We start from the raw sequence: 19,791 nt of genomic DNA, 5'->3' as shown, positions 1-19,791 counted from the left end.
GGATGAGGTCATGCCTTTTGCAATAACATGGATGGACCTAGAGGGCATTGTGCTAAGTGAAATAAGTCAGACCGAGAAAGACAAATACCATATGATGTCACATATATGTGGAATCTAAAAAACAAAACATAAAAAAAGAATATAGAAACAAAATCAGAAACAGATTTGAAACACAGAGAGAACAAACTGATGGCTAGCAGAAGGGAGGAGAATTAGGGGATGGCAAAATGGGTGAAGGGAATGGGAGACATAGGCTTCTAGTTTTGGAATGAATAAGACATAGGAATAAAAGGCAACACATAAGGAATATAGTTAATGATATTGTAATATCATTGTATAGTGACAGAGACAGCTGCACTTGTGGTGAGCAGAGCGTAACATATAGACTTGTCCAGTCACTATGTGGTCCACCTGAAACTAACGTAACAATGTGAGTTGACCACACGCAACTTAAAAAAAAAAAAACTAATTAAAAAAAGGAAAAAAATTGTTTGCATTTTCTCATATTCGTAATTGTTTTGAGTTAATAAATAATGCAATAATTCATTACACTGCTATTTTTTTAAGACACAGGGACACCTGGGTGGCGCAGTTGGTTAACTGTCTGACTCTTGGTTTCAGCTCAGGTCCTGACCTCAGGGTCATGAGATCGAGCCCTGAGATGAGCTCAAGTGGAGTCTGCTCAAGATTCTCTCATCCTCTGCCCCTCCCCACCCCTCAAATAAGTAAATAAATAAATCTTTTTTCAAAAATAAAGACTTAAAACAACATAGCAGGAGTGCTTGGCTGGCTCAGTAAGAGGAGCATGTGACTCTTGATCTCCGGGTTGTGAGTTCAAGCCCCATGTTGGGTGTAGAGATAACTAACTAACTAAATAAATAAATAAACTTAAAGAGAAACATAACAGTGTGGAGGTTCCTCAAAAGTTGAAAATAGAGCTACCCTATGACCTAGCAATGGCACTACTGGGAATTTACCCCAAAGATACAAATGTAGTGATCCGAAGGGGCACCTGCACCCCAGTGTTCATAGCAGCAATGTCCACAATAGCCAAACTATGGAAATGCCCAGATGTCTGTCAACAGATGAATGGATAAAAAAGATGTGGTATATATATATAGCTATCTCAGATGGAATACTACTGAGCCATCAAAAAAAATAAAATCTTGCCATTTGCAACAATGTGGATGAAACCAGAGGGTTAAATTATACTAAGTGAGATAAGTCAATCAGAGAAAGACAATTATCTTACGATCTCATAGCGCAATTTAAGAAATAAAACAGGATCACAGGAGAAGGGAGGGACAAATAAAACAAGATGAAATCAGAGAGGGAGACAAACCATAAAAGACTCTTAATCATAGGAAACAAACTGAGGCTTGCCGGAGGGGAGGGACCTGGGGGGATGGGGTAACTGGGTGATGGACATTAGGAGGGCATGTGATGTAATGAGCACTAGGTATTATATAAGACTGGTGAATCACTGACCTCTACCTCTGAAACTAATAATACATATATGTTAATTAATTGAATTTAAACTTTAAAATTTTTAAAAAAGAGAAACAGCAGTATTAGAGTAAACTGTACTACCTCACATGACACCCCATTATCAATTCCATTTCCATAAATAAAGTAACTTCTATTAACAATTTTCTATGTATTCTTCAATCTCTGTTCTATGCACTTACACACATGTGATACACATATACATAATTTTAGGTTGTATTTTGTGAAATCAAATGATCAATATTTTTTCCTTTGTGTTTTTCTCTCATTTTTAAGTCCTTCCTGAGATTAGCTGAATCATGCTTTCATTTTTGTCAGTAACTTCTGAATCCAATTGAAATATATTTTTGTGTATGACATGCAGAGGAATGAACTTCTATTTTTCATCATTAGCCAATTTTGTGTATGGCCATATTAAATCCTATCTAGACAGTCTACACACATATTTGTACCTATATATATTTAAGCACACCTTCCAGATGTTTATTCTGTTTCATTGTTTTAACTACTTTTTTTTTTTTTTGGTCAGATTTTAACTTAATAATAAGTTCCTTCTGACAGCTGACAGTTAAAGTTCCCCTTGACTTCTTTGTCAATATTTTGCTGGCTACTATTATCTCCAGCTAATTTTTTAAGACAAATTAATGAATCTATATTTTTCAAGTTCAAAATAACAGTTCTAGTGAGATTTTTATTATGACCAAATTTATAAATATTTTTAGGGAGTGCTCTTTAGTTTCACAAATGTTCATTTTTGCCCCTCGGTAAAGTCAGGAAATGCCAGTTGAGAGAAATACTTGGAAATGCTCTCTAAATTTACTTGAAGCACTAAAATTCACACCTACCTCTTTTAGCCTTTAAAGTTCTTTAAGTCTTTATGTACACAGAGCAAAACTGACATGACCTTTAGAGGACAGAAAATACAGACTGCACGTGTTCTGATGACCACTTAGTTTTGAATTTTTTTTTAAATAAAAAAGTACTACAAAGTACAGAAACAACAGTCTCTGAGTTGTGTGTGTTTATAACAGTTTGAGAGTGAGCAGGTGGAAATGGTAGAAAAAACAAAACTTGATTCCGGGTCCTAGAATATATAAATAGTGTGCTATTACTCCAAGTGCAGAGGACAGCTGCCATAATAAATGTGAATCAAAAATATTTAATCTGGAAAAAGACATAGTATTAACCCAGCAATTACGCTAAGTAGAATTTTTAGCATAGGTTGCCCGAAAGAATTAGGCAATTTCACTCCAAATAACTGAATTTTAATGAAGCTTATTATGTGTGTTATTTCTTGTTTCTATGTAAGTTTGTTTACTATTCACAATGCAAAACTGTCTTTAAAAAAAAAAAAGCTCAATGACATACTTATTCCTACACTGAAAGGGACAAGGTAAAATTAAGTAAAATGTATGTCTCTTTTAATTTTCCAATAATTAAATCAACTTTATTATGAAGTGAAATAGCCACCTGTAACAGGGACCACTAGGCTTACAATATTCCTCTTCCCCTTCCTCTTTCATCACAAGAACCTTATTTTTTAACTGGTTATGTTGCTGCTCAATTATAGGATAACATGCCTCAAACTCAACTGTGGATAGGTAAAGCCAAAATATTATTTGTGTGCCCTTCTTTGCCCCTTTTTCTATCCTGCTGGCTAAAGGGGGCATGTGATGGCTGGAGGTTTAACAGCTGTTCTGAACTATTAGGACAAGGGTTATACCTAAAGATGTAGGAGTGGTAGCCGGGAAGGAGTCTGGGTCCCTGATGTATATATGGAAAAGGCAGACCACCTTATCTCCAAAGCAGATAAATCTCTTTCCTTTGTGAAAGAAATTAACTTCTTTCTCATTGGAAATATTTTCATTTGTTTTGCATTTTGTTATATGCAGCTGAAGCCACTCCCAAATTATATACCATTACTGCCCAGTAAGATTAAAGTCTGTGGGACCCACTATATTAAACTACTTTTGTACAGAAATTTCTCTTTAAATTAACATTGTTACAGAAATACACCATATCTAAGCCAATACATTTTAATTACAGAATTTTATGTCAAAGTTTCCAATACAAAATAATCATTCTTTAGACTTTGTCTTGCCCATGTTTTTTCCATTAATATCAACACTTCTGAATAGAAACAAAGAATTTATTTGTAAAACCCATACACAACAAATAAAGATAATCTAATTTTCTACCTTTTATGCATCATTTAAAAATAGTTTGGATCAGTGTTGTTTCAACGAAAAGACTGCATACTAGTTTTAATGTATACTAACCTAACTATAAAATTATATTTAACATATACATATATTAATTTTAATTTATATATGTATATGATATTTGAATGTTCATTTCTCTTGTTTTACTGCTCTGGTCAGGCCATCTAGTACAACAGTGAAGAGAAGCAGTGAGAGTAGACATGTCTCATTTCTCATGTAAAGGGAACACTTCTCATGTTTCAGCATCAAGTGTGACATTTGCTGTGGGTCTTGGCAGACTCCCTTTACCCAGTCAGGAATAATGATTTTCTATTTCTAGTTTGCTAAGAGTTTTTATTACAATAGGACACTGTCTTTTTTTGTGAAATAATTAAGAAAATAAGGGGTTTTTTCCCCTTAATCTTTTAATGTGGGGAATTACCTTAATAAATTTTCTGATGCCAAGCCACTCTTTTAACTTGTTGGATAAAACATCTTTGGTCATGATACATGTTTTAAATATGTGGCTGGGTTCAGTTTTCATTATCTCATTGAGGATTTTTACATCTAATTTTACAAGTAAGATTTACCTTTAATCTTCTCTTATCATACTCCCTTCTCTGGTTTTGACATTAAGATTATCCAAGCCTTATAAAATGACTTGGGAATAAAACATTCTTCTGGACTCTATTTTGTTCAGTTTGTACATGCTTGAAATTGTTCAGAGAACTTTCCTGTAAAAATGTTTCAGCCTTTTGATATTTTTTTGGATATAAGTTTTTAACAAGTGATTGAATCCCTTTAATAGTTATAGGCCTTCTCAATTTTTTATTTTTCTTGAGTTAGTTTTGTCGAAATATTTTCCCAAGATTGTGCCCATTTGAGAGTTTCATTGATAATTTCGATTTAGTAAAGAGAGCAACATTAAATTTTCTGTATAGTGGAGATATTAGTCCACTTACAGAGTTAAGGGGGATTAAATGAGATATGTTGTTGGTGCCTAGGCAGTGTATTTCCCAGATAGTTCATTCCTCTTCCTTCCTTTACAACCCTGACCAGCATTCTTGGAAAGAGTTCCCATGTATCCCAGTCCCTCTTAAAATGTGGTTTCTGAAAGTGAAAAATCCTAAGAAGTGTCCTTGTACCCTGAGAGTGTTCATTAAAATAGTTCATCTTCACATCAGACTTTTTTTCTGGTAACTACTAGAATTCTAATGATCCTTCTATGCTATACAGCTTTATCATGCTTTGATTATGCAGTTGTGGGTTTGGGGGGGGGGTTGGGGTTTTATTTTTTTTATTTTTTGGACTAAAGACAGAAGTCCTCACAACTGCATTAAATTCTATTGGTTTTGCTCCAACCCACCTCAAATGCTTGGGACTTTGATTCTCTAATCAAATGTACCTGCTGTCCCTTCCAGCTTTTTAGTGTATGACATTGTGATCTGCTTGAGGGGTAAAACTGAATTAAAAGATTCCTCCCTTCATTGATTAGCATTTCGCAAAATTTTTCAGCCAAAGTTTGGTAAAATTTTTAATCTACCTTCTTGTTCTAGCACCCAACCCATACGTCCACTACATTTTCTGTGGATCTATATTTTTTCATTAATTTATATGAGACCTTTACTCTTTCATTCAGAACCCATACTGTCTTCAAATGTTATCATGTAAGTTCACTCAAAATATTTAAATATACTGACCTAAACAATCATGCTTTTCAACTAGGCTATGATATGTAGAGTGGGTTTTTTTTTAAATATTGCCAGAAATGAATTTTTGATATTTTGGTGGATTTTAATGCCAAACTTCCTCCTAAAAACTTTCCTCTTTTAATCTTGATAGAACTTTATTTCTAAATCTGGGAAGAGAGAGGTGCTCTAGACTGAAAGTTTGTGTCTCTCCTCAAAATTCTTATGTTTGAACTCCTAACCCCCAATGCGATGACACTAGGAGGTGGGACCTTTGATAGATGATTAGGTAGCAGTGCTAGATGATGAGGGCACGGTGTCCTTCTGAGAGACACTGGAAAGCTCCTCTGTCCCTTCCATGTGAGGAAGCAATATGAAGATGGTCATTTGTAAATCAGGAAGCAGGTTCTCACCAGACACTAAATCTGCTTGATGTTGGACTTCCCAGCCTGTAGAACTCTGAGAAGTAACTTTCTGTTGTTTACAAGCACCCAGTCTATGGTATTTTGTTACAACAGCCTAAGTGGACTAAGAGAAGACTATAATTTTCTTATCTGATCCTATTCTGCATTTATTCCAAGATTTTCATTCCTCACTCCCATCTGTAAGGTAATGGAGAATTGAATTACCCTTAGAGTCACATGGCCATGAAGAAGGATATTAAATCTATATTGAAAATGTCTCCTTTTCCATAGTAACTCCTTTTTGGAACCAAAACAGATAAAGAAGGTTTATAGATGTTTTTGAGAGAGACAGAAATAAGGATGTTACGGTCATTTAAAAATAATCAAAAGATATTTATATTTGAAATTCGCTTTCCTTTTAAAATTTTGGTTCTGGGCGCCTGGGTGGCTCAGATGGTTAAGCGTCTGCCTTCGGCTCAGGTCATGATCCCAGGGTCCTGGGATTTAGTCCTGCGTCGGGCTCCCTGCTCCTTGGGAGCCTGCTTCTGCCTCTGCCTCTCTCTCTCTCTCTCTCTCTCTCTCTGTCTTTCATGAATAAATAAATAAAATCTTTAAAAAAAAATTTTGGTTCTAATATTTGGTTTGGGATGTTGCATCTAAGAGACTCATGCTGATGCCACCTATTTGTCTATAATTACAGATAAGGGAAGCTGTGAGATTCTGGAATGAAGAAATGCGAAAAGAACCAGTAGGAGCTATACCAATTATTTATCTTATAAATATTTATTCATTTATTCAATAAATAATTTCTAAGTGCTTAAAATACACCATTGACAAAATGAAGATTCCAGCCCTCATGTAGCTTACATTCTAGCAGGAAAATGGACAATAAACATATAATAAGTTAATAATATTAGGTGTTAGAAGGTGATTATCATCATTGAAAAAGAAAAAGGAAAGCAGGATAATAGAGAGTGAGAATGCTGGGGTAAGGTGAGCGGTAAATTGTGAGACTATAAAAGGTGACACTTGACCAAGACTCATAGGTGGTCGGGAGTGAGCACAGTGGCTACCTGTGGATGTCTCCAGATAGAAGAAAGAGCTAGAGGTAAGCAGCCACAAGGAGGCAAATGTGCTTGAACCAAGTCAAGGCGATTTGGATCAGTAGAGCTCTGTGGGTCACTATAAGGACTATGGCTTGTGGTCAAATGGAGTCACCGCAGAGTCTGAGAAGAATGGCAAGACTGGACTTACATTTCAAACGAATCCTTCTGGCTCGTTTATTGAGACTGGACTTGGGGGGAGAATGGGGAAGCAAATATATAAAGCAAGGAAAGTATATTCTTATTATATATTATATTATTATAAAATTTAGTTATTATAAATTTATTTCATTAATTTATGAAATCATTATAGATTTATATTATCGTAAATTATTACATTGTTGTTATTTTTATAAGATTTTAAGATTTTATATCATTTTATCTTTTTCTGTCTAATCCCGGTAGCTCAGTCCAACGTGGTAGCAGTTGAGGTAACACGTGGTTGGATTCTGAGTGTATTTTAAAGGTAGAGAAAGTGGGATATCCTAATGGACTGTGTATAAGATATGAGAGACTAACTAGAAAATCTCTCAAGCAGAAGAAGTACAGTAGAAACAGATAGGGTTGTAAGACACCCAGGGACAGACCTAGGAAAGAATACTGATTAGTTCTTGCTCTTTACCCCAGCTAGTGATAATAAAAATTGTGATCCTTTAACATGTTAAAGAATATCCTCCAACAAGAAACTGGAACACTCCATTCACGGAGATACCTCTGAAGCCAGACAAGTTGCTTTAAAATTGATACATTAGTACAGTGCATCCCTCTGGTTCTCTTTCCAAAATAAAAAGAGGAGGCAAAAAATACAGTAATAAAATACAGTGAGGACCTTGAAGATTGATATCGTCCAGAGTTACTGGCTGAAGATATTTTGTGTAGTGATATATTTTACAATAGCATCTATGTCTTATAGGTCAAAATAAAGAAGACCTGTTCTGTCTCACACCGAATTTAATGTCGTCCATGTCCTGGAATGCCAAAACATCTCTCTTTGTGAACTGTCACATCTCTGGCTGATGGCATCTCTGCATTGGCAACAGTGAGTATGAAGTGGATCTGCTACAGAGCACAAAAGTAAACAGGAGGGCAAGGGGAAATGAAAACAAAGAATGAACTGGGATAGATGTAATATTAAATCTGATAGAAGTATTTTTATACTCTTTAATTATAACAAACATCTATATTTAAAGGTGTGGGGTTTTTTCTCTTTTTAGAAAAAACAAATGTAGACTACATATGGTTAGTTTACTTTTTCTTCCCTTTTTCTCTCTGTTCCAGTAATCTGACTGCAGGTTGTTATACTTTGCCAACAGCTATCCCAGGGGGAAATATTAAAAAACAAAAACCGAAAACTAAAGAAATCAGCACCCATCTGCTCCTTCAACACCAGTACCATTTCAATGATATTTATAATTCCTTTTAATGGTAATAAAGTATCTGCTCACTGATTAATAATCTAAAATACAGTAAAACAAAACCAAACAAATGTCCCCAATATAAGAAAGTGGCATAAGAAATAAGTTTGGACATAATGCTGTACCTATCAAAATGAAGAAAAGCAACATTTTTATGGGCAGAGCATTGAGGTGTGTATTTAAAGATCTAGTGTCTAGTCAAGAATGGCAGTATACATTTTTTTTTCTTCCAAAAAACTTGATTATATTACTGTGAAATCATTTGTCTTTTGTCTTAATTGAAAATTGCATTCTGGTAGCCACCTTCTACCCTGCTATTTCAACTGGCTGTAGTACTACTGGATTTGTTATATCATCATGAAAGACAGATTTAATTGGTGTCAATCCAAGAATCTCTTCTCAATCCCATCCACCATCCACCCAAACCTCTAATAACATTTCATCATCTTAAGCCTCTGCATTTTTAAAGACAGACAGAAGGAGGCTCCCCACAGCTATTTCGACAAACACATCACCTGGCACAATTTACCCACATGATACACTTTTATTTTCAGCCACTAAATGCATTTCAGTAGTACCAGAAATAGAAATACTTCTGGTCTAGACAGGGTGTCTGTGGAGTTTAACTCTTTCCAGTAATGAATTTCTGAAACTTTGGAGGGGAAGGGGGAGAAGCAGTGTTTCTACATGTAATCTTTGAACACAAACTCTGAAAACTAGAACCAGTTTTGATAGAAAGTAAATGCAACTTCATATAGAGAGGACTTCTGGGGGAAGAGTAATGTTCTATTTCTTGACCCGGGTGGTGGTCCCATAGGAATTTATGGCTATTCTTCAAACTGTCTAAGTTTATGCATGCATCTGTATGTATGATATATATCACAATAAAAAAACTAATAAAATTTTCTTTAAAGATCTTTAGGAGTTCAAATACTTTGGTGTACTACTTTTGAGATTCAGGGAGTTGGAGGTGATATTTCAAAGATTATTCCAGACCTCTGATTCTGTAATTATTACATATTAGTCCATCCATCACTGTCAACTCTCTATATTAAAGAATATTTAAAGGTGAAAAACCAGAAACTCTTCCATCTTAATCAAGATTTTTAATCAAGAATTAAGAATATTCATGACATATGTGTTATCCTAACAGATTAGAATATGAAGCAGAGGCTGCAATTATTTTCTTCCTATTTTTACTTGCTGATCATGGACAGAAACTCATCATGAAACAACCCTTCCCTTTGAACTCACAATAAACTAAAACAAAAGCAAACACCCACCTTGAAAGTATAATTACAATGATGCTACCTTTCTCTTATAAATAATAAGAATTATCATTCAACTAAAACTTAATGAGTTTACATAAGCTTCTCTGCCACATAGGAAGAAAACAAAAGCTAAGAAACTATTAAATCATGGTCACATTTCTTCTTCCCTTCTCTCCATTATATTCAACTGAATTTATCATTTTACTATCTACTAACTGACATTTCAGAAGGAACAACATAAAAGTATCTTTAAATGTAGCTATTTTTACAAAAAAAAAACTTAAGTATTTATGTTGTTTATATTCTTCTCCTTTGGGGAGCAGTAATTCATGTCCAAAGAACTTAATAACCATTCTTTAAAACTGGTAAAAACATATGTAGACTTAAAAAGGCTGTACCAAAATACAAAAATGTTGTGATGTTTAAAGTCAATGACCATTAATCTGTAAATTGATGATACTTACTCATTTATTTATTTTTTTAACTATTGGAAAGGATGGCAAACAGTTTTAAAACCTTAAGAAGGAACTTGATAAATCAATTTCTTTCCATTTTAGGAGTGGGCAAACAAATAAAAACATGTGTGACTAAATATTCTAAATGTAATCTTGTTTTTAAAATGTTTAAATATTTTCCCTTGAAAAGTTACAAAAATCGATACTGATTCCTGTAAATGCATGATGACACCACTCACATAAAATATTTCTTTAGGTCATGGCATTTTTCTCGGTGTTATGTTATAGTTTAAGGTGAGCTACATAATGAATGGAGTGCATTATAATGAATCATACAGCTCTTCAAATGACTTATCTAATTTCACTTTCCAGTGCATATACAAAACCACATATATAATTATGCTGTTTTTCTATATGCCTCTTAGGTTTCTTCTAATTAATTCTAAATGTGGTTCAGAATCCTTCTCTCCTCGGCTGTGAAAAATATAAATAGTGAAACAGAGGAAACTCATTATTAATGTACCTTTTACATTTATTTAATTGACAAGAATGCATTTAGTTTCTTAAATTAATCCCCTAATATATTACATTTTATGCTTTCATTTAATCAGTTACATCTTAGAAGAGGAGTACATTTGTGGCTTGAAATTATTCTAAGAGCAAGTACTATAAGATTAAACAATTCATTAATTGGGGTAAAAAAAGTACAACCTAAGTTATTAAAACTTATTTTCTTCAGACACTGAGTTAGCCTCTGGGAAAACAAAGATAAACAGAAGTCATGCTGTCCTGGCTTTCACTGGGGCAGTCAGGGGTGATAATACAGGGATGGAAGACAAACCTTACACGGCAACGTGAGAAGGTCTGTAAGAATAGCAAATACAACATGTGTGGTACTAAGAGGATGAAGCGAGGAGGTGATGGAAGGATCAGGAAAGGCTTCTAAAATATGTAATAATTAGTGAATTCTTAATAGGAAGTAAGAAAGTAAAAGCACATTAGGGAATGACAGTCCATCTGTATCTGGCAGATCTGTGAGTGGAGGAAGAGGGAGAATGTGGCATTGGCTTCAACTCTGGGTACATGAAAGTTGTGAGGGCAGCCAGGCTACTAGGCATCAGGGACAGGATCAAGGGAAAACGGCACACGAAGAAAGAAACAGCTCCATCTTTCTTCATGAAGTGAGTGGTCTTCACCCCCCACCACAGTCGTACACTGCTCTCTCACTATTTGCCCTTTGGGTGTATTCATAGTAAATGGTTTCACGCATTTCAGTTGTTTCTTGTTCACCTTTTTCACAAGATGGTACATTTCAAGAGAGCAAGGAGCTGTATTTCCAGCCCCTAGAATAATGCTTGGCATGTACTAGGCACTCGATAATACTGTTGAACAGAGGACTTAAATCACTAAGAAGAGAGAAGTAAAAAGGGAGATGAAGAATGATGTGAAGAGTGGTCCACACAGAAAAGAACAGGATTAGGGAATAATGAACCATCGTCTCAGATGTTACCCATGGCACCAATCCCTAGGCTAATCCAGAAACCGTTACCCAGAAAAAAGTTCAAAAAGAACATTGTGAAAAGGCTATACCTATCATGTACTGCAAGAGCTTGTCAGATTGAAAGCCAGAACATCAACTGCATTTTACACATATTGCTATTTCAAGTGAAAAGTGAAAAAAAAAATACATCTTTAATGGGGAATATTATAATTGAGAGCTTATTCAAATAAGTGGCTTTTTCAACATAAAATATTAATCTTTTCAATAATCATATTTGCAAGAAAGAAATGGAATACTATTGTGTGAACCATAAGTTCAAATTCCTACCCTGAGCACTTAAGTTTTTTTAGTCATCACTATATTAATCTGCCTTTTTTGCATTTTACTGCTGTTATGTTAAAAAAATCAATCTCCTAGACAAATGGCAATTCAGGAACACAATTCAAGTGATATATTATTCCCTTTGACTACACAGGTATATTTTCCCATTCAGATTTTTTTCATTCAAATCTGGCAAAAGCTGTTATATCACACAAAATACACTCTCTGCTTTCTCAACTACTGTAACATAGAACAATTTCTACAAATCCCTCATCCTTTCTCTGAAACACTGAAAATATATTTTAAATTTAAATTAAATCACAGAGAAACGTTATTTATGTTATTTTCTTTGACATTAACTTGAATATTTTAATTGTATTCAATGTATCTGGTAGGTGAAACGTAAAATGTCACGGGCCTTGTTATTTAAAATCCATATATGAAAACCATCTTTACCTGAAGTATTTTGACATACACAAGGCAACACTGTACCTAGTATTACTGATCAGCAAAAATTCAGTATCTTTTGGTATTATAATTCCCCCTGGTCCGGGGGGGGGGGTGGGTCTTCCAGTTCCAGTACACTTCTATCTACTTCATCTTTAGAAATGTGAATCTTGCAAAAAGAAATGGTGAACTTAAAAGGAGAAAATTATGCATGTTCTTGTTTGATGAAGACTCTCCCCTGAACAATTTACAGCCTCAATTCCAATAACAAGGAAGTTTTTTCTGCCTGACAACCCAGCCACCCCCAATGACAGATACAGATACACTCTTTAATGAGTCGGCAGCTGAGTAAATTTCTTTATGTGTACCCAAATCCCATCTTCCATGAATAGAGGGTTATTGGTTATTGCTTAGCTTATACATAGTCACAGAAGCCAATGTGCACACTCCTGAAAGGAGAAGAAAGGAGCTGCATGACTCTGGACATGTCCTATAAACCTCAGAACAGCCATCCTTTAAACAGTGAGGGCGAGATGCGGCAATATAAATAAGAATGCTTTGGAAACTATAAAAAATGCCACACACACACACAGACACACACACACACACAAGATTCATATTATGACAGTACTGACTGAAACAATGTGAAGGATGTCATTGATTTCTTGTTCCCTTTCATGTAAGATTGGAACCACAAGGGGAAAAATGCCGAGACTAAAAAAATAACAGAAATGGTCCCTTTGCACTGGGCTCCGTATACAATATAGGCAGCACTGAACGCACAGTAAATAGTTAGATACCATCTTCTCATGTTCTCATGCCCGGGTTATTGTAATTGTCTCCCAACTCAGCTCCCTGCTTTTGCCCTTGCCACCTTATAATCTGTACCCAATGCACAGCAATCAAAGTAAGCCTTTGGTAAAGCAGCTCATATCTCACTGCTTAACACCCCTCTCATTTAGGTCAGAGTAAAAGTGAGAGTCATCATCCTGGCACGCCAGGCCCTACAGAGCCAACCTCTCCACCCCTCAGCCTTCCTCATGGGTCTCTCCTCCCTCCACCCTTTCCCCTGCGCGCTGTCCTCCAGGCACACTGGCCTTCTTGCTGTTCTTTACACAGGCCTGCTCCCACTTGCTGTTTCCTCTGCATAGAATATTCTCACACCATGTATGTATCCGTGTGGTTTCCTCTCTTGCTCAGTTCAGGTCTGTGCTCACTCAACTGCCACCTTCTCAGTGAGGTCTTCTTTAACCTTGATATTTAGAATTGCAAACTTCCCCATGTTCCTGGGATCACCCATCACCCTTTACTACTCCAAAGTATTCAGTCTCATTACAATATGACCTATTTTACTTATTACTTTGTTTAATTTCTGACTGTAAGCTCTATGAGAGCAGAGATTTTTGTATGCTTTCTCTGTTATACCCCCAGTACCTAGCACAGTGCCTGGCACATAGCAAGACCTCCGTAAATATTTGTTAACAGATATGCAACTTCCACACATATACATGTTTGAGCTACCTGTAAACCATTACAGTATTACAACAAACTCTTCTGAACTAAGGTTCAAGCTAAATGTTCCAAAAAGAAGGGGTACTCACTTCAGCAGCATATACACTAATATCAGAGCGATACAGACATCAGCATGGCCCTTGTGCAAGAGGCCAAAAAGAATGGGAAAAGATTATACAAAAATGAACAACAACAAAAAAATGAGGAACAAAAGTGAGATTTTTAAAAATCATCCAAAACAAAATAAACTCATTGACATTAAACTCTGGAGAGTTCCAACACATTCATAAAACCTTTTACTTACTTAGTCAATGTAGACTTAAAGAACACAAAAGGTTTGTATTTCAGCCATTACCCTCTAATGGCTTCTTGGATAATCACAAATTTAATGTGTAGGATGTGTTCTCAGAAAATGTGAGCCCTTGGGGACAGGTAGCGGGGCAGCCGGTACCCTTCACCCTGTTAATTCTAGGCTCCACTCACTAGCATGTGAAGATACCAAACTACCTTTCAAGTACTGATAGCAAAAGAATTAAGTACATTTAAAAGAAATGCTAATTTCTTCTATGAAACCAAATCTTGCAAACAAGATCTGACAAAATTATGATTTTTACAGGACTAACCTTATTGAGTCCTGGTATCAAACATACTTTTATGCCATTTATCTCAATGGCCACATCAAACAGAAAAGTGCAGTTATCCTTCATATGGTGTTTGACCCCCACAGTGTGTTCTTTCCCTTCCCTACCATCCTATAACACGGATGACCTTTATATGACAAGCTTTGTACTATAACTGTTTCTTGTATGTCCATATTGTTTCTACTTGAGAGATGCTTGAGGGCAGAAATCCTCGAATAAGAAATACTCAATTTAACAAGGATGAATCCATTTATAACATCATCAAAGAAAAACAAGCAAAAAATGTTTCTGAATAATGGAAAGCAGAGCTGTAAGCACCAACAGGACCTCTACGTTTCCCCAACCAAGAGAAGTCAACAGGAAGGACTCCTGGCAAAGATATGACCCCCGCAAAATTTGCCTGTAGGAGCCTCAGCTTCTCATATATTCATTTTCTAATAATACAGTCAATGAAACATTATCATCCTTATTTTACACTGTGAGGAAACAGCGGTTTGAGTGAAGTGACGAACTTAAAACCTGTTCAAAATGACAGAATGTCTCAGAAGAAAAGACTTAATCCCAGGGCTGTCTGACTCAAAAGCTTGTGCTTCTCGTTACTGAGCTCTGCCTCCCGTTGGTCTAGAGTTGATTACGTACGCAGCTGTGTGATTCATATATTTTCATGTGAATGAGTTCCCCACGACTTATCCCTCTAACCTCTTGCAAAGAAGCTGTATATCTAATTACAGGATAAAGAGCATAGAATAAGAGAAAAGGAGGATAATATTTGGGAGGAAGTGGACGTGCAAGCCCCTGAGACTGTACTAGACTAGCTTGGCCTTGCCCTAGCTATGGGCATGGGTCAATGTCAGGCCTGCCTTAAAACCATACTAGCTCCAATAATATGTCAGTCTTCTTGTTTTTTTTTTTTTTTAAAGATTTTTATTTATTGAGAGAGAGAATATGGTAGAGAGAGAGCATGAGAGGGAAGAAGGTCAGAGGGAGAAGCAGACTCCCTGCTGAGCAGGGAGCCCGATGCGGGATTCGATCCTGGGACTCCAGGATCATGACCTGAGCCGAAGGCAGTTGCTTAACCAACTGAGCCACCCAGGCACCCCTGTTAGTCTTCTTGTTAAGAGGAATTACTGTCTATCCCCAAATAATCAGTACACTGCCAGATAAAGGAGGGCTCAATTATCAAGACAGAGAAAAGTTCGCAAAGTTATAATCATGGTTAAATTTGGACATCTATAAATTTTCCAGGTTATAAAGAACTAGTGGACAGCCCTGAGACCGTCTTTAAAGCCTGGGTTTTAAGGGAATGTAGAACCACTGGTGACAAAGGCGGTAAGATGAAAACATAGAGCATGTCATAGGAAAGGTGAATGACTGGAAGAAGGTGTAGTGTGTATAAGAAGAAGGAAGAGAGACACATTAGTTCCTATAAAAAATGACAGTGTTTTAACAAAATGCCTGAATTTCACTTAGCATCATGACATAATTTAAGAATTATATCATATTAACATAGTAGTAAATTTTTTCTGGTTAAAGTAAGTACTAAATGGGGAAAGAGTTACCATATTGTTAGATATTTACTGTGTGCTAACAATGTTACCCAGAGAAAAACACAAACTACACCCACCAGACTTAAAAACTGTATGAAATATAGTGATAATATTCATATCATCACAATTACTTTTAGCTATTAACAATATATTTCTACACACATACAGATATATGCATGTTTTGGCAATTACCTAAAAATAACTCAAGCTAATTCCCTAAAGATTTAATCGATGTTGAAATGTGTCCTTAAAAAAGCTGATGGCATACTTTTTGTAAAACCGAGTGTAACAAAGGGTCACACTTAAAAGATATGCATATGAAGCTACATTTCTCTTTCACACATCTTGTCTGCATTTTCAAAACTGAATAATAAGCATGGTATTTTTAACAAGATAATGTTCACTTCCTTTGCATATAATAAAAATGTCAGAATCTTAACTTTTTATGCCTACATAATGGTTACAAGGTTATAAAAATGTATTCAATATAAAGGTTTCCATGAGTTTTATAATGAAATGACCAGGAGAAATGAAAATGAGATTAAAAACCAAAAGAACTAGATTCTAGTCCAAGCTCTGCCACGAACTATCTGTGTGACCTTGATCTAAATGAAGAATGTCAAATCTTTGGCCTCCAAGCAGCCAAAATCCCAACTGACCAGAGCTGACACGGAAGTTGAAACTTATCCATCCCTAGGCTGGTACCTTAACTACACTGAACTTCATATTCTGAACTATAAATTGAGAGAGTTGGCTTCTGAGTTACCTTGTGACCCTGACACTCAGATTACCAAAAAGAGCAGAGTCAGAAGTCTACCAACTGGGGCGCCTGGGTGACTCAGTCATTAAGCATCTGCCTTCAGCTCAGGTCGTGATCCCAGGGTCCTGGGATCGAGCCCCACATCAGGCTCCCTGCTCAGCCGGGAAGCCTGCTTCTCCCTTTCCCACTCCCCCTGCTTGTGTTCCCTCTCTACCTGTCTCTCTCTCTCTGTCAAATAAATAAATAAAATCTTAAAAAAAAAAAAAGAAGCCTACAAACTGATGAGCATTATTCCTATAAAACTGTGAGACTCCTGTAGGCCCTCCTTTTTTTCCAAAGCAAAAATGCTTAATTTGCTATGTACAGTATTTTTAATTAGTAGAAGATGAGTGTATGCCAGCTGGACATAAGCCTGGGTTACAGGCAAATATTTACCAGCAGATTGAAAGAACCCTATATATGTTATTAGATCAGTGCACTACTGAGATGATATAAGGCCAAGGCCCAGAAAGAGGGACTAAGAAAATTCTTTCTAGATTCTGAGATTTCTAAAGGGAATATACACATGGACAATCTGTATACATTTGGATAAAATATAAGATATATTCAGAATTATTTCTAAAAACAAAAAGTTCCTATCTGCTAATTTTTGGCTCTTTTATTTAAAGACTACATGTAAAAAATCCAAAAGGGATTGTTTGTTTAAATGAATATATTCTCAAACATATTCTCAAAATTTAGCAACTATAATTGTTAATTATAATCACTAAAAGCTTAGCCTTAAAAAATGAAATAAAGAGTAGCCTACATTGGAGTACCCAGAAAATGTTTTATATATATATGACTTTCAGCCAAAATTCAGAGTATCCAGCCTCTATCATAAGAGTCACATCTTTATTAGTAATAGCTAATTACTACTGAGTACTTAGCATGCACTAAGCTCTTTGAATTGTTATATATCTTTGAGTCTTGAAAATAACCCAATGAGGTAGGAACTTCTCATCTGCAAGTCTAGTTGATTAAGTCATATATATTTTCAGCTAAGAGCCATATTATACTACCTTGGAGATTACACAGCTTCATTCTTCTTCTTCTTCTTTTTTTAATAAAAAAGCAAACAAAGAAATAACCAATGATAAATATCAAGGCCACAGCTGCAGTCAGCACGTATTCATAGAGCTGTCCAAACCCAAACCCAAACCCGACCATCTGCATTTCCACTTCTGCCTGCAATGACCTAGGGAACCAAACTTAGTGAACTACAAAACACCTTCTATATGTCACACACTGATAGATACAATTCAATCTCATGTAACCCTCACCACTGCCCTGGATGTATATTACCAGCCCCATCTCACAGATGAGAAAACTGAGGCTCAGAAGTAAATCAGGACTCTGATGTCCAAGTCAGTATTCCATAGGGCGTACCCCGGAGTTTCCACAGCACAGACACAAGAGATATTCAAGCTTATGATCAGACGCCATCAAGACAAGGTGAAGGTATAGTCAATGCAGTACATCAAAGATGAAAGGGAAATGAATAGAACAATTTAGAAAAAGCTGAGCATAACTTCAAAGGAAAAAAATTACAACAAATATCAAGTAGGGCGCCTGGGTGGCTCAGTTGGTTCAGCGACTGCCTTTGGCTCAGGTCATGATCCCAGAGTCCCGGGATCGAGTCCGACATCGGGCTCCCTGCTCAGCGGGGAGTCTGCTTCTCCCTCTGACCTTCCCCCCTCTCATGCGCTCTCTCTCTCTCTCATTCTCTCTCTCTCAAATAAATAAATAAATAAAATCTTAAAAAAAAAACAACAAATATCAAGTAAAGTTTTGCTTTACAATACTTGCTTTCCAATATTTAAATTATTCAATGTAGTACAAGGGTAGTGTTTATATTAAACTCACAGTGACCTTCAAAAGATACTGTAGTTTATATTTTATAATCCATTGGAATCCTATCTATTAAAGAAAGTTTGCTTCACAAAACGGACTTGGGATATTTCAATTTATAGGCATTTTCTAAAAGTAATAATATTTGTCTACAATGTTCAGTCATTATTCATGTTAGGATATAATTAACAATAAAGGAAAAGAAAAACATTAGAATATGATCAGGAATGTGTTACAAAACAAGTCTACTAAGATTTTATCTTGTTTCATTTTCCAAGGATCATAACGTCTCAATATACCCGTATTGTCCTTCCGGGGAAGTAACAGATGGCTTTGTTGAAAGAGGATAGATAGGAAAGGGAAGGATCGAACACTTCCTGACCTTTATTCCTTTTACACTAAAACTAACTGGCTCAGAAAGTTCTTAAGTACCAAGCGATATGCTTAAACTGAAAATATTTCTTAATATACTTTTCTTTTGAAGTAGTAAAAATTAAGGACATTAAAAGGAAACTTTTTCATGTATGGTTGAATGGCTTATAAAAGCATCTATGTATCACTGTGTCCTAAATTCAGTTTATTCATCATATTCCTTCAACGATACTATCATTGAAGAACAAAGATGAGGAACAACTAATGTTAACTTTCTCAGAACAGAGTACTTTCTGTTAAAGCCTCTGAATTTCCTAATCCAATAGACAGAAAGAGGTCTGGGCTCTGCATTTTCCATTCCAAGAGTGTCAGCTGCATTGTAAGACCTGTTAAAGAACACAGGATTACTAGCTAGAACGTTTAGAAGCAAATTTGTATCTTTAAGGATTGCAGTCCCAACAGAGTGCTAATCCCATTACCTAAGGAAAGGTTTGAGGTTGACTCTCTAAATGGATTTTAAGAGGTAGGCAATCGCTGGTATGTCTCAAATACGTTCTCTACTGAGGGCACCAGCAACTCACAGTGGCTTCAAATGTTTTCTAATTGCAAAATTTTTTAAACACTGACCCTCTATCTATAGAGTCAAACAAGCTTCCCTTATTTTATGCCAAATACCCCCACAAAATGATTTAAATTGTAATTAATTATGGCACACTATAAACAATGAAAGAATCCTGGACCTCCATTCCTCGTCCAG

The 19,791-nt window shown here is 35.9% G+C and overlaps 1 protein-coding gene across 21 annotated transcripts in view; it reads right to left on the bottom strand.

The window, feature by feature from the left end:
- PAM (peptidylglycine alpha-amidating monooxygenase) overlaps positions 1-19,791 on the bottom strand; it is a 277,932-nt gene that overhangs the window by 176,170 nt on the left and 81,971 nt on the right. The gene's annotated exons all lie outside the window — the stretch shown is intronic.

The sequence above is a fragment of the Callorhinus ursinus genome, unplaced genomic scaffold (assembly GCF_003265705.2).
Source record: "Callorhinus ursinus isolate GAN/ISIS: 27379988/994484 unplaced genomic scaffold, GSC_fseal_2.0 scaffold3, whole genome shotgun sequence".
NCBI lineage: Eukaryota > Metazoa > Chordata > Mammalia > Carnivora > Otariidae > Callorhinus > Callorhinus ursinus.
Note: the sequence above shows the minus strand (reverse complement) of the source record. Positions and strands in the feature narration are given on the sequence as shown.